Below are 14,278 nucleotides of genomic sequence, written 5' to 3'. Positions count from 1 at the left end.
GATCCAGCTCTCTGCTGTGGCCTGGGAAAGCAGTGGAAGATGGCCAAGTCCTTGGGCCCCTGCACCCACGTGGGAGACCCAGAAGAGGCTCCTGGCTCCTGGCTTTGGATCGGCTTAGCTCTGCCTATTGCAACCATTTGGGGAGTGAACTAGCAGATGGGAGACCTCTCTCTCTCTCTCTCTCTCTCTCTCTCTCTCTGCCTCTCTGTAACTCTGCCTTTCAAATAAGTAAATACATCTTTAAAAAATGTATTTATTTTTAAAATTTACTTTAAAGGCAGAGAGACAGAGAGAGAAAGCGCGTGCGCTTCCATTTCTGGTTCACTCCCTCAATGCCTACAACAGCCGGGGCTGAGTCAGGCCAGAGTCAGGAGCCCAGAACTCCATCGGGGCTCCCAGGTGGGTGGCAGGGACCCGAGCACTTGAGCCGTCACCTGCTGCCTTCCGGGACATGCGTCAGTAGGAATTAACAGAATTGGAAGCCCAGTTAGGACTCCAGCCCAGGCACCTGGTGTGAGGCGCGGGCCTCCCAAGCAGCGTCCTAACCGCCAACCCCACCCCCTCCTTCCTTAGATTTTGTGAAAGGCAAACCTCATCCTTTTTTTCTTTTTTTTCCTTTTGTCTTCTTAAGGAACAAAGCTGTCCAGGGCAGCCTCCCCAGCAGCGGGGGCTGGGCACCGCAGATTTCAAGCAAGGGCTTTGGCCCAAGAGGACACTGAACCGCACGTCACCGCGGGAGAGGCAGCGCGGCGGCTGGGCCACGGGAGAGGCAGCTCCCTCCGCGCCGCGCCGCGCAGCCAGGGGCTCCGCACTGCTGTGGCCCCCTCTGCTGGCCACGGCGCTGGCAGAGGCTCTTCTGGGAGGAAAGCCCAGACTCGCTGGAGTCCAGCAACAGGGACCCCGCAGAGCAAGCGCCAGAGGGGCCTGAGGTCTTCCCATCTTTCATTTTATTTAAATGTGTATTTATTTAGAAACACAGAGGGAGAGAGGGAGGGGGGAGGGGAGAGAGGAAGGGAGAGAGGGAGAGGGAGAGAGGGAGGGGGGGAGAAGGAGAGGGGAGAGAGGGAGAGGGGAGAGAGGGAGAGAGGGGGGAGAGAGGGGGAGAGGGAGAGAGGGAGGGAGAGAGGGAGAGAGGGGGAGAGAAAGGGAGAGGGAGAGGGAGAGAGGGGGAGAGAGGGAGAGAGGGGGAGAGAGGGAGAGAGAGGGAGAGCAGAGAGGAAGAGAGAGGGAGAGAGGGAGGGAGAGAGGGAGAAGGAGGGAGGGAGAGGGAGATCTCGCATCTGCTGGCTACAACAGCGGGGGTTGGCTCAGGCCGAAGCCACGAGTCGGGAACCCGGTCCAGGTTTGCCACAGAAGTGGCAGGGACCCAAGCAGGTGGGCCGTCACCTGGAAGCCGGGGTTCAAAGCCAGGCACTTCCAGGTGAGACGCTCGTGTCCCAAATGGTGACGACCTTGCTCATCACCACTGTCCCCTAGAAGGCGTTTCCCCGGCAGCAAAGTGGGAGGAAAGCAGTTGCAGAATGGACCGGACTGGCCCTGGCACACGTTCAGTCTCGGGGAAACTGGGCTGTGTTTTCTGCAGTTTTCCCGTTTGGCTTCTTAGCAGCGAACCTGCCCCGGGAGTGAGTTCGGGGAGCACTGGCAGCAATGGAAGGGTGTAGTTTGGAAGCGTGGTCCTTGGGACACTGCGGTCAGCGGTCAGGGTGGGCTCCGTGGACCCCCCACCCCCCCCCGAAGGACCCTGCCTGGGTTCAAAGCTGTGCTGTCACTGTCGCGACTCCTCGTGGGCTTGGCCTAAGGACCCAGCATCCGCACTCTGCAGGGAGCCCTGCACACTCTGCAGCCAAACCTGACTTGAACGCGGGGTTTGGGGGACCCAGGTCTTTCTCTTCTTCTATAAATGTCTGTGACGGCCAGGCAGCAGGGCCCCTGCCCTCAGACCTGCCCGGGGGGCTCCCGACGGCAGGTCCAGTCAGGTCACTGGCAAGATCAGGAGTCTCTCCAGGAAGCCTGTGGGCATATGAAATGGGGAACTCAGGCAGGCTTCACGGAAGAGGTGACCGGGGTGCAGGACTGAAAGCAAGGGCTCAGACCCCGCAGCACAGAGTAGGCGCTTGCCAAGCACACAGTAGGTACTTTCTGGGCCAGGGCCGGTGCTGGAGGCCATGGGAGAAACTGGGCTTTGTTCATAGAGAGGGGCCACTGGAACAGCTTAACCAGGAGGCCTGGGGCTGAGCGGCCTCTGAGGATGACTGGTGCGGGCCGAGGGGACGCGGGAAGCCAGCAGGAGGTCAGTGGCGCCAGGCAACCGGGCGGAGGCTGCTTGGCCTGGGCCAGGGATCCCCAGCTCAGCGCGGGGGACACTTGGGGGCACCGTGGGGCAGTAGCAACGTCCCTGGCCTCTTCCCACCAAGCACCAGAGGCTCCTGCCTCCAGTGACGCTGACCAAAGTTGTCCCCAGGCATTGTGGGAAGTCCCCTGGCCGAATCTGGCGGTGGACACCGAGGGGCAGACTCTGTCCCACGGGTGCCCCAGCCCACATCTCCAGGGAGGTGTGCAGCGACCGCCCTGGGAGACACTGGCCGCGGCTGGCCGGGGCAGATTCGGCAGCTGTGTGCTGACAGAGATCACTGCGCTGGGGCCAGGGCAGCCACGGTGCAGGCAGGGGGGAGGCAGCAGGCGGAGCCGAGGCTGCAGCCCCTCCCCGCGGCCCCGCCCTGCACTGCCCACCGCTCTCCTGCTTCTGTGCCTCCTGCAAGGCAGAAGCTGACAACCACGTGGCTGCCAGCTCTGTCCCCACCGCGGCGTTCAGCTCCTTAGAAGGTCCTTGTGGTCAAATGGTGGTGGCCGACGCGCCCCCTCGCGTCATGCACCTGTCGCCGTGACACCTGCAGCTCGGGCCACGCGGACTTTCGAGAAAGGAGGACACAGCTGTGGGGGGAGGGACGGAGGTGGCGCCGGCGAGAGGGGCTCAGCCCGACCCTGTTAGGGGAAGAATCGGTAGCCGTGCAGGTGGCTGGCACGTGGGGGTGGGGGGAAGGAGGAACTGGGGTGCAGCCTGGGAGCCCCCACTCCCGCCCGGGGCAGGAAGGGCTGCTGCCCTACCCTGGAGGAAGAGCAGGCAGAATGGAAAGCATTTTCTTTAGAAGGCGGCCGTCCCAGGACTTGGGTGGGGGCCGCCTGCTGCAGGACCCAGGAACGCGCTGCCCAAGAGCGGTGTCCCGGCCACTCTGCGGCCATTCCTGCCCACGTGCACACAGCGGCTTCCGGGGTGTCCACGGCAGCCCCGTCTCCGGCACGCAGAGCCGGGAGAGGGAGGGGAGGCAGCCTCGGGCTCCTGGTGTGTGGACCCCTCCCCAGCGCATGGTTCAGTGGGGGGGGGGTGCTGAGGCGGGGAGAAAAGATGGAAAAAAGGGACCGTGCAGGATGGTGGCGATGCGGAGGGCGCTCCCACTTGGAGGGGAGGGGACACACGGATAACTCGGACCCGGCCGGGGGTCAGCGTCGGCGGGAAGCGCCTGTGTCCCTTTGGTCCGGTTTGAGTTTCTCATGCCTGGTTTGTCAAATCCTTTTCTCCCCTTGAGAGCGTGTGGGCTCCCACACGGTCGTGGGAAACAAAACCGAGACGGCAGATGCCTCGGCCGGTCTGCGCCTCTGTTTTCCCGGCTCCGAGGACGTGAGGCAGCAACGCACGGCTGGCGAGAATCACGGAGACCGTGTCAGCCCAAGCCCGGCACGGGGCAGGTGCTCAAAGCGAAGCTGTCAGCCCGGTGAACAAATGAACGAAGGAATGAATGAAGCCCCTGAAGGATGGGAGTCACTGACCGCTCGCCCTGGACAGCCCCGCCTTCTGGCTGCCCCAAGGAAAAGGAGGGGTCATGAAGGTTCTAGAACCTTCCACGAAATGTGCCGGGTCAGGTATGAGTCACCTGTGGAGGACGCCAAGCCCAGGGGCTACCTGCACCTCTGCAGAGTCCAAGAGGCTCAGAGACACTGCCTGGACCTGCGTGGGGCGCCTGGGAGCCGTGCCCACCCGCTGCACCTGCCGGGCTCGCCTGCCTCCCCGGCCACAGCTGTCTGAGCCCTGCAGCTGGGCCACAGCCCGCCCACCGCTGGGCCTTTGCACGTGCCGGCCTCCTGCCAGGACACTTCTCCGGCCTGTGCCGGCTGACACCACGGCCTCCTGCAGGCCTCAGCTCAGGGGCAGCGCCTCCAGGAAGCCCTCGGCGCTTCCCGGCCCGGGCAGAACCACAGCACAGCAGGGCACGAGGGCGCTCCCAGGTACCGAGAGACCCTCAAGACCTGGGGACGAGTGGGCCTGGGGGGGGGGCTGAGAGGAGAAGGTGCCTGAGAAAGAAGCCCCTCCCCGTGGGACAGCGCAGGGACGGCCCAGGAAGGCCAGGCGGGATGCGAGTGGGAGAAGTCCCTGGGGGGCAGGGACCACGTGCTGGGGCTGGGGCCGGGCGGGGGGGGGGGGGAGGCCCTTGAATGAGGCGCCCCTTCCCCCTCCCCAGGGACCGTGGGCGGGGCAGCGGCCCCAGTTCAGGGGCGTCTGGCGGTCGCTGAGGGGCCGGGGCCTGTGGCAGAGCCTGGGACCCGGTGCCCGGAGGACTCTGGTCCACGCGGATCCTGGGCAGAGGGGCCGGGTTTCCCAGGGCCGCGGGTCCAGATGGGGCCCCCGGGGACACCACCCCGCCTGGGTTTGCGGCTCACCCTGCCTCAGGCTGCGGCCTCCCCCCTCCCCCACCCTCAGCCGCACTGGGTAACCCCCACCCCGGCTTCAGGGAGAAGCTCTTTCTCATTTTGAGCTTAAAAAAAAGTAATAAAAAAAAGTAATAAAAAAGAAACATAAAAGCGTTAATAACTGTGGGAAGTGCTTCTTGTGCGGCCGGGAGGGGGGGGTCCCGGCCCTGCCCCCGCTTCTTGCAGAAGTCCCGCGTGCGGGGGCGCCAGCGCCCGCCTCCCCGCCCAGTGACGGACACTGACTGACAGCACTGGACAGGAAGAGCCCGGAAGGGAGGGAGCAGGCGCTGGGTCCTCGCAGAGCACCACCACCCCGCGCCGGGCATTCCAGAAAGTTCCGTCCGTTCCGTCCCGGATCGCCTGGCAACCCGTGCGCTGTGGATCAGCGAGGAGGGGGCAGCCACGCTCCGCCCCGGCCCCTCCCTCGGCCACGGAGGCCGCAGGCAGGCTGGGTGCCTTCGCAAGCCCCCGCCGCCCCCCACAGCCAGCCCGCCGGCGGGCAGAGGGGAGCACAGCGCCCCTCTGTGGCCAGAAGTGCACCTGCAGGGAGCATGCGCAGCCGCCTCAGGTGCTATGGCTGGCTTGTCTAGCTCCGCCGGGAAGCAGCCGCCCCAGGCCGGGCACTACCGCGGCTCCGCGTCTGGGCTGACTCGGGCTGCTTCCCTCTGGAGCCGAATCATCCCGGTGCTTCTGCTGCCCAGCTCCAACTGCAGTAAACGCAGTGAAGCCAGTAGCAGGCTTGTGGCTACAGAGACAAACGCCAGGAGCTACGCTTTAAATAAACCCCAGCCTGTCCCCGCCCAAGCCCCGGCGGGGCTCCTCTACCCTCCTCACCTCAGCTTCGGTCCTGAGGTTCTTCTCTTCATGGCACAACAGGGTTGCACCAGCTCCACCCATCGCCAGCTGCATTCAGATGCAGAGAAGAAACGTGTCCATTGAGCAAACCTTTTTAATACTAAAGGAATCCTTTCCCCAAATGCTCTTGTGGATGTCCCCTCGGGACTTGCGGACCAGAACCGTAGCCCATGTCCCTTCCTCACAGCTCTTGGTAAGGGGGACTCACGGCCCTGGTTGAGACCAAGGACTGGCAGACCCAAGCCACGGAACCTACTGCCACGGCCGTTCGCGTGCACGTGGTCTGTGACGGCTGCACTTCGCTGTCAGAGACGGTTGCCCAGGGCGGAACACGCAGCCTGGCCCTGCGGGAAGGCGGTGGGGGTTGGAGCCCGGAGGTGTGGGGTTCGAATCCAGCTTTGCCCGTGGGAGCCTCGGCTCCCCTCTGCACAAGGTCACGGCTTCTGCACCACTTACCAGACAGCAAGCTCCTGGCGCAGAGCACGCCCTGCCGCCTCCGGCTCCCTCCCAGAAGCTTCTAGTGGGCTCCGTCCGTGAGCCGCACCCCTAGAGAGGCTGCCGGGGATTTGTGGTTTGCTAATGAGAATCAAAGCCCGGCTCCTGCTCTTCTTACCAAAGACAAAGTGCTCCAGCTGGGGGGGCGGGGGGGGCTTTCTCAGCGTTAGGAAGAGCTGACGACAGCTCCGGAGCAGTTGTGCAGCCTGCGGCCGAGGGTGCTGGGGGTCCCTGGGGCGGTGGGGGGCTCGCCCTCCGCGGTCTTGGCTGTGGGTGGCAGGAGCAGACGGGGGGCCGCTCCGGGAGGAGGGCCGAGCATGCCCACGGCCGGGTCCCCCGCGCCGACCCTCGAAGGCCTCTTTAACGTCAGAGGCGCCCCATATTTTTGGCAGAAAATGGCTGCCACACACAGCGCTTTCGCTCAGTCATTTATTTTCCTTCTTTAACAGGCAGCCACGAGCCCACGCGTCGGCAGATCCCGGCTGCTCCCGGCACGGACAAGAGGCAGATCCGGATTTGCAGCCTGGCTCTCCACGTGGCCTGCGGCAGGAGGCCGCCCCCCCCGCCCCACCGAGACTCAGCTTCTTACCCTGTAAAATGGGACTCACAACAGCGCCCCCCACTCCCCTCCCGCTAAGTCGTGGGAAGATGCCACGGGAGCCGTCCAGATCCCCCGTGGCGATGTGGGCCGGGTGCCCAGGGCAGGCACCACAGCTGCCCGATGTCCTGGTGACCACGCCCACAGCCCCGCCCTGCGCGGCGGCCAGGAGCCCAGGTCTCAGAAGAGACTCAGAGAGGCCACGTGATTTGCCCAAGGTCACGCAGCTGGGAGGCAGCCGAGCCCAAGCGAGGGCCTGGCGACTGGGAGACCCCACTGAGCCGCGGAAGCCGAGGGCCGGGGGCTGAGTCCAGGCCACTCCTCCTAGGAACGCCCTCCTGCCCTACACAGGTGCACACGGAGCCGCCCCCGGGGACAGCCCGGGAGAACCCCGCCCCAGGAGAACCAGGCAAAGGCCGCCCCTAGCTGCCGGCTGCGGGGTGGCCGGGAGGACCCGACACAGCCAGCAGAGGGCAGCAGCCACCTGGGAGGGAGGCCCCGGGCTGGCGCAGTCCCTGGGCTGGGTCCGATGCCCCAGCAATGGAGGCCCAGCCCCTCTGGTCGTGTCCATGCCCTTCACTGTGGGCCTCCACGTGCCACGGCTGCTGGAGGCAGAGCCCACGGCTACCCTCCTCCTGCTCTGTTATGGACCCCCGCCAGCAGTGCAGGGCGCGCTTGTGAGACGCGCAGGGGCCAAGGGTCACGGGGAGCGATTTACCCAGTGGGGGCTGTAGAAAAATGCCCCCCGCCCGTGTCCATGCCCTACGTCCAGGACCTGTGACCAGGTCACTGCCTGTGGCAACGGGGACTTTTCGGATCTTGGGGTGGGGGTATTTTCCTGGGTCATCTGGCTGGGCGCAAGGTACCCCCAGGTCCTGGCAAGAGTCGGGGTCGCCCTCGGGCAACCGAGGCTGGGATCCGACAGACGCAGTGGAACGGCCACCGGCGGCTCTGGCGATGGGCGCCAGGCGAACGCCGGTTCGGCTCCCGCCGAGGCTCTGCGGGGGCAGGCTGCCCGCGCCCTGCTGCTGGCCTCCGGCACTGCCCGAGGGGATGCTGGCGTCACTTTAGGCCACCAGGTTGCGGTCCTGTGTCGGGGAAGCCCGAGCAGTGTGAGAGCCCAGGTCCCCGCACACCCACAGCACACAGCGGGTGTGGACAAGCTGGGACTCAAGCCTGGGCCACGGGCTCGGAGCCACGGTCAGCACAGGGCGTCCCGCCGGCCTCTGCCCACCATGGTCAAGGCTGGGCCCAGGTGCGCCACTCCCAGGGCAGGGGACGAGGTGGCCAGTGTGGTCACTCCTGTGCCCACTGGGCAGAGTTGTTCATCCCTCACTCATGTCCTCCCCACCCCCAGGCCTCTCCTGCACGCATTCTCTCCATGCAGGCGTCTTCACTCCCCACTTCCTGGGTGCCGGGCAATGCACGGGTAAGTGAGACTGTCTGGTGGGGAGGAAGACGTGTGCGGAGGTCCTGGGAGCCCCCGAGAAGGGGCAGCGGACACCCTGGAGGGCTTCCTGGAGGAGAGGCCATCTTACTGACGAGGAGCGGCCAGTGAAAGTGGAGGTAGAAAGGGGTTCATCCCACCAGCACACATAAGCCACCTGTTACAGCCCGGGCGGTGGGCCGGCAGCTGGGCACAGCGTGACGTCCTCTGGGACTCAGAGTCCAGCGCAGAGGCAGGCGCTGTGGGTGGATGCGGGGCTGTGCCGGATTGTGAGGTGGGGGTGCAGTGTGAGGGGCGGGCGGCTTCCGGAAGAGGCCGAAGACAGGAGCAGTGAGACCAGTGGGGCCACAGGTGCACACCCGGGCTTAGAGCCCCGCTCGGACCGCCCAGGGGACGGGCAGGTGTGCACCTGTGCTTAGAGCCCCGCTCGGACCGCCCAGGGGACGGGCAGGTGCGCACCTGTGCTTAGAGCCCCGCTCGGACCGCCCAGGGGACAGGCAGGTGCACACCTGGGCTTAGAGTCCCGCTCGGACCGCCCAGGGGACGGGCAGTGTGCACCTGGGCTTAGAGCCCCGCTTGGACCACCCAGGCGACGGGCAGTGTGCACCTGTGCTTAGAGCCCCGCTCGGACCGCCCAGGGGACGGGCAGGTGAGCACCTGGGCTTAGAGCCCCGCTCGGACTGCCCAGGCAACGGGCAGTGTGCACCTGTGCTTAGAGCCCCGCTTGGACCGCCCAGGGGACGGGCGGAGGAGAGCGACTTCTCCCACTGCCCCTCCTGTGAGCTGACAGTGAGGAGCCCCGCAGCCCCCTGACGCGAGCAGGTGCAGCAGGGTGTGGTGTGCAGGCGCCTGCCCTGCACCGGGAGCCCAGGCGGCTCTGCGGCCTCCAGGGAGGCCCGGGGTCAGAGGCCACCGCGGGGCAGCTTCCCAGCAGGTGTCTCGCTGCCCTGCACAAAGCCCAACCACCTGCAGGGGGCGCCCGACACGCACGGCACAGAGGAGCTCCCACACAGCCGCACCGCTCCCAGACCACACGCACGCTCACGTATGGACAGGTGTGCTCCGTGCACACTTACACACAGCCAGGCTCACACGCACACCCGGACCGTGCAGGAGCACCCACACCCAGCCGCTCACGCACAGCACAGCCCTGCGCGCGCTCACGCCTCACACCCGAACCCACTCACCCGCGAGCCCACACGGTCACACAGCCATTTACACACGCGTTCAGGCACATGCTCAGTCGTCCACGCACACAATACGCTTGCACACATCACACACAATCACACGCGTGCACTCACACCATTCTCCCCCCACACTCATTTGCTCACAATCACACAGTCCTGACATGCATGGTCGCACACACACACGTGTACTGCCCATAACTCACTCTACTCCACATGCACACACACTCGTACACAGGCATACTCCTTCCCATGCCTCACACGCACGCACACACTGGCCCCGTCCTCCTGGGAGTTGGCCACACCCCAGCCCAAGTGGGCAGGTGTCTCCCCCTGCACGAGCCGGCCTGGCCCTGCCACAGCGCCCGGCCCTGCCCTGAGTGGTGACTGCAGAGCCTGGGCAGGAGTGGCCAGCTGGGTGTCACCCCCACAGGCCCGCAGTCCGAGCAGGGGCCAGAGGATGCGTCCCGGCAGGCAGCACGGATGGGAGGGCCCCCTGCACCCCCTTCCCAGGCCCAGCCCAAGGACAGCCCACCTGGGGGCGCACACATGTCCACACCGCGCGCGCACCGTTTCAAGCCACCCCTGTGCAATCGGCAACAATGAAGCCCCTGTCTGAAGCCTCAGAGACACAGAGCAGCCCTGAGCCAGAGAGACCCCGAGCTGGGCTCTCACGCGTTCCTCTCGCCCTCGTGGGCGGTGATGCACCTGCTATTATTACTACGCCATTCCAGACTGGGGACTGGGCTCCACGGAGTGGTGAGCTGCTAAAACCAACACAGGACTGACCCCGTCTGACCCTCCTAACCCGATGGTCGGGGGTTTCCTGGGTGGGTGGGCTTGCGGGTAGGGTTCCAACAGGGAGGCAGGAGCCTCGCTGCCCACCGGGGCAGGCATGGTGCCTCTCGGGAGGATGGCAAGTCCGCCCAGGCTCGCTGTCCAGGGAAGTGGGTGCAGGAGGGGTGTGGCACCTAGGAGTCTGGTGGGCCACAAGCCCATCCCCCCACGCGGAGACTCAGGGCAGCAGCGGGAACCGCCCATCACGCAGGGGCGTGCAAAGCACCGTTCTGAACAGGTGCTATTCCGGGCGTACCGGCCAGGTGTCCAGCCGTTCAGCCCTCACGGCCCCGCTTCGAGGCCAGCACCCATGCACGCCCCTTTACAGAGGGGGACACTGAGGCACACAGTGGTTATGGGGCTTGCTGGAGCTGGGAGGCCAGCCCAGCCTTGTGACTCCAGAGCCCGTGCCCTCTGTGACAGTCACTGCACTGGTGGCTTCCAGTCCTGTGAATTGGTCACTCGTGGCCTGCAGTGCGGCCGCACAGCCGTCTCTTCCCCTTTTTCCGCTTCTCTGTGCCCCGCCCCGCCCCATCTCCGCTTGGCCCTGTGCGTCTGTCTCAGGCTGGGCTCTGCCTGGCTCACTGTCCCTGTCCGTGCGTCTGTCTCAGGCTGGGCTCTGCCTGGCTCACTGTCCCTGCCCGTGCCGCCCCGCACTGCGGCTCCGCGTCCTCCTCCCGCTCTGCCTCCACGTCTGTAGTGGTGTCCCCACCTCTGTCTGTGTCTGCCTCTCCCTCCCTCCATGTCTCTCCATCGCTGTCTCCATCAGTCTGCGGCTTCTCCCCTCCATCACTCCACATGTGTCTGCGTGTCTCTGTGTGTGTCTGTGTGTCCTCACATGTGTCTGCGTGTCCCCGTGTGTGCCTGTGTGTCTCTGTGTGTGTCTGCGTGTCCCCGTGTGTCCCTGTGTGTGTCCGTGTGTGTCCGTGGGTCCCCATGTGTGCCTGTGTGTCTCTGTATGTGTCTGTGTGTCCCGTGTGTGTCTATGTGTCTCTGTGTGTGTCTGCGTGTCTCTGTGTGTATCTGCATGTCTGTGTGTCCCTGTGTGTGTCTCCCCGTGTGTGTCTGCATGTCTGTGTGTCTCTGTGTGTGTCTGCATGTTCCCCTGTGTGTCTGCATGTTCCCATGTGTCTGTGTGTCTCTGTGTGTCACCAGGTGTGTCTGCATGCCCCCGTGTGTGTCTGTGTGTCTCTGTATCTGTGAGTCCCCACATGTGTCTGTGTGTCTCGACATGTGTCTGTGTGTCCCTGTGTGTGTCTGCGTGTCTCCGTGTGTGTCTATATGTCCCTGTGTGTCTGCATGTCCCCACGTGTGTCTGTCTCTACCCATGTCTGTGTGTCTGTGTGTCTGCATGTCCCTGTGTGTCCCTGTGTCTCTGTGTGTCCTCATGTGTGTCTGTGTGTCCTTGTGTGTCTGCATGTTCCTGTGTGTCCCTGTGTGTGTCTGTGTGTTCCCATGTGTGTTTTTGTGTCCCGTGTGTGTCTACATGTCCCCCTGTGTGTCTGTGTGTCTCCATGTGTGTCTGCGTGTCCCTGTGTGTGTCTGTGTGTCCCCATGTGTCTGCATGTTCCTGTGTGTCCCCACGTGTCCCCGTGTGTCCCTGTGTGTCTGCATGTTCCTGTGTGTCCCTGTGTGTCCCTGTGTGTGTCTGTGTGTCCCTGTGTGCCTGCATGTTCCTGTGTGTCCCCGTGTCTCTGTGTGTCCCCATGTGTGTTTGCGTGTCCATGTGTGTGTCTGGTGTCTGTCCACCCCTGGCCGCAGCCCTGTGTCACCTGTAGCAGGACAGACAGGCACCCCACACAGTGCCTAAGTGGGCAGACCCCTTGCCCCTCGTGGGAGCCCAGCATCCGTAGTCACAGGCCACGTCCAGGTCCGGGCGGAGGACGACGCGGCCCGGTGGTGTCCCCAGGCAGACTGAGACCCCGCAGAGGGGCTGCCTGGTCTGCTCCTTCCCTCCGTTCCTCCACCCGTGACCGCCCCTCCCTGTGGGGGCCTCTGTCCTGCCTTCGGATGGCGGGGAGCGGGGGCAGAGGGAGGCCTGGGATCAGGGGCTGTAAATCATACCCTGGAATTTGCTGGAAGCAGAAAAGCCCCCCATAAAAGTCTCCCAATCCCTGGTGTTCAGTTTCACGAGCCGGGTGCGTGGTGACTGCGAGGGTCCGCGCATCAGCGCAGCCGCGGCCGTGTCCCTGCCCCGTCCTGGCGGGCTGCCAGGGCCCCGCCTCTGCGCTGGGGGACAAGCTGCTGTCTGCGGCTGCTGGGGGCCGGGGGGTCCCCTGGCCGGAAGACAGGAGGGCAGGGACACAGACCTCGCGGCTCTCACTGGGTTGGCCGGCACCCTGCTCCGGCTGCACCCTCCCTTCCCCGCCAAGCGCCTTGCTCAGACCACGCGGCGGCTCCTGGCAGGCCAGGGTGACTCTTGCTGAAAAAATTCACCAGTTCCGAAAAGCAACCTTGACCTCGAACGCCGACTCGGGGGAGCACGGTGTCGGCTCAGCCGGGGCTGGGATTCGTCCTCTTGGGGCCTCACAGCCCTCAGTGGTATAATGGGCACAGTGGCACCTGCCCCATGGGGCCACCGTGAGGACTAATTACCTGCTCACGGCACCCAAAGGTGGATCCAGTCAGGCCTGAGTTCGAATCCCAGCCCTGCCCTTACTGGAAGGTGCCGGGTGCCAGCTCTCAGCATCGGCTGTCAGTCACGCGGCAGAGTGACAGCTGGCGTGTTCTGTGGGTGTCGCTGAAGCCCACCGTGGGCTCACTTGAGAGGAGATGGGCCTGGACGAGCCGGGTGGGCCCAGTGCAGGGCGGGGGTCCCCGAGGAGGGGAAATTCTGCCCGTGGATGCGGCTGGGGCCATGCCGGAGAGACCCGCCGGCCCCACGGTCCCTTTACCTCGACCGATGGGACCAGCGATGGCTCACGGGGCTGCGAAGGACGACAGTGCTCCTGGGCCCTGATAGACGACAGTGCTCCCAGGGCCTGATAGACAACAGTGCTCCCGGGCCCTGACAGACGACAGTGCTCCCGGGCCCTGATAGAGGACAGTGCTCCCGGCCCCTGACAGACGACAGTGCTCCCAGGCCCTGACAGACGACAGTGCTCCCGGGGCCCTGATAGACAACAGTGCTCCCGGACCCTGATAGATGACAGTGCTCCCAGGGCCTGATAGAGGACAGTGCTCCCAGGGCCTGATAGACAACAGTGCTCCCAGGCCCTGACAGACAACAGTGCTCCCGGGGCCCTGATAGACAACAGTGCTCCCGGGCCCTGACAGACGACAGTGCTCCCGGGCCCTGATAGACGCCAGTGCTGTCCAGACCCAGGAAAACCTGGTGCTCTGGGCACCCCGAGCCACCTCCATCTCTCAGCCTCCCTGCCTGCAGCTCCTTCCTCCTGGGACGCAGTTCCCTGCCCTCCCGCATGCGGCCTGCCTCCTCTCACCACTTAGGCAAACGCCACCTCCTCCAGAAAGCCCTCCCGGCTTCCCCGGCCAGGGCAGCGCCTCCCGCGCCCCTCGGTCCCCGCAGCCTGCTGAATTCTTTCGCTGCACTGAGCACACCTGCACCGACTGACAGCTGCGCAGGCGAGCTGAGATCCAGCCTGCAGCTTGTCCCCTCCTCTCCACGCTCTTCTTCCCAAACTGCCCTCCCTCGTCTTCGCTCCCTCCCTCCCCTCCTGGTCCTCTGACAGAGGTGTGGCTGCCCCCAGCCCAAAGCCGCAGAGGCTGGGAGACAAGGGACCCATCCGAATCGCACCCGCGAGCGCCACCTGTCTGCAGGCCGCGAGCAGCCCGCGCACGGGACGGGCCCTTTGCAGGTCAAGTCTCCCCAGGAACAGCTCCATCTGAACCCAGACCCTCGCAGCTCCCATGCCTGCCCCTGAGCCAGCAGCGAGCCTTCCAGCCACCCGGAGCTACAGGGCTCGGGTTGCCAATAAAACACAGGCTGCCCTCCTAGACCTGAATTCCCAGGAACAGCGAGTTTGCCCCGGTGTGAATATGGCCCACACGCTGCATCGGATACGCCAGCACTCAAAATTATTCCTTTAAGTCAAAATTTGCTGCAAGTCCTGTATTTTTACTCTTGTAGGATGTATGTATTTTATTTTTTTAAGATTT

At 64.7% G+C, this 14,278-nt stretch overlaps 1 long non-coding RNA gene across 1 annotated transcript; it reads right to left on the bottom strand.

Moving 5' to 3' along the window:
* Positions 1-1,104: 1,104 nt before the first annotated feature.
* Positions 1,105-6,691, bottom strand: LOC138844472 (uncharacterized). Its single transcript, XR_011380360.1, has 3 exons — positions 6,055-6,691; positions 5,578-5,646; positions 1,105-2,010 (listed from the first exon to the last, which is right to left on the bottom strand). It is a non-coding gene; the product is annotated as an uncharacterized lncRNA (long non-coding RNA).
* Between the last annotated feature and the right edge of the window lie 7,587 nt (positions 6,692-14,278).

The sequence above is a fragment of the Oryctolagus cuniculus genome, chromosome 11 (genome assembly GCF_964237555.1).
Source record: "Oryctolagus cuniculus chromosome 11, mOryCun1.1, whole genome shotgun sequence".
NCBI classification, from domain to species: domain Eukaryota; kingdom Metazoa; phylum Chordata; class Mammalia; order Lagomorpha; family Leporidae; genus Oryctolagus; species Oryctolagus cuniculus.
The sequence above is the reverse complement of the archived record's forward strand: the minus strand, read 5'-3'. Positions and strand labels throughout refer to the sequence as shown.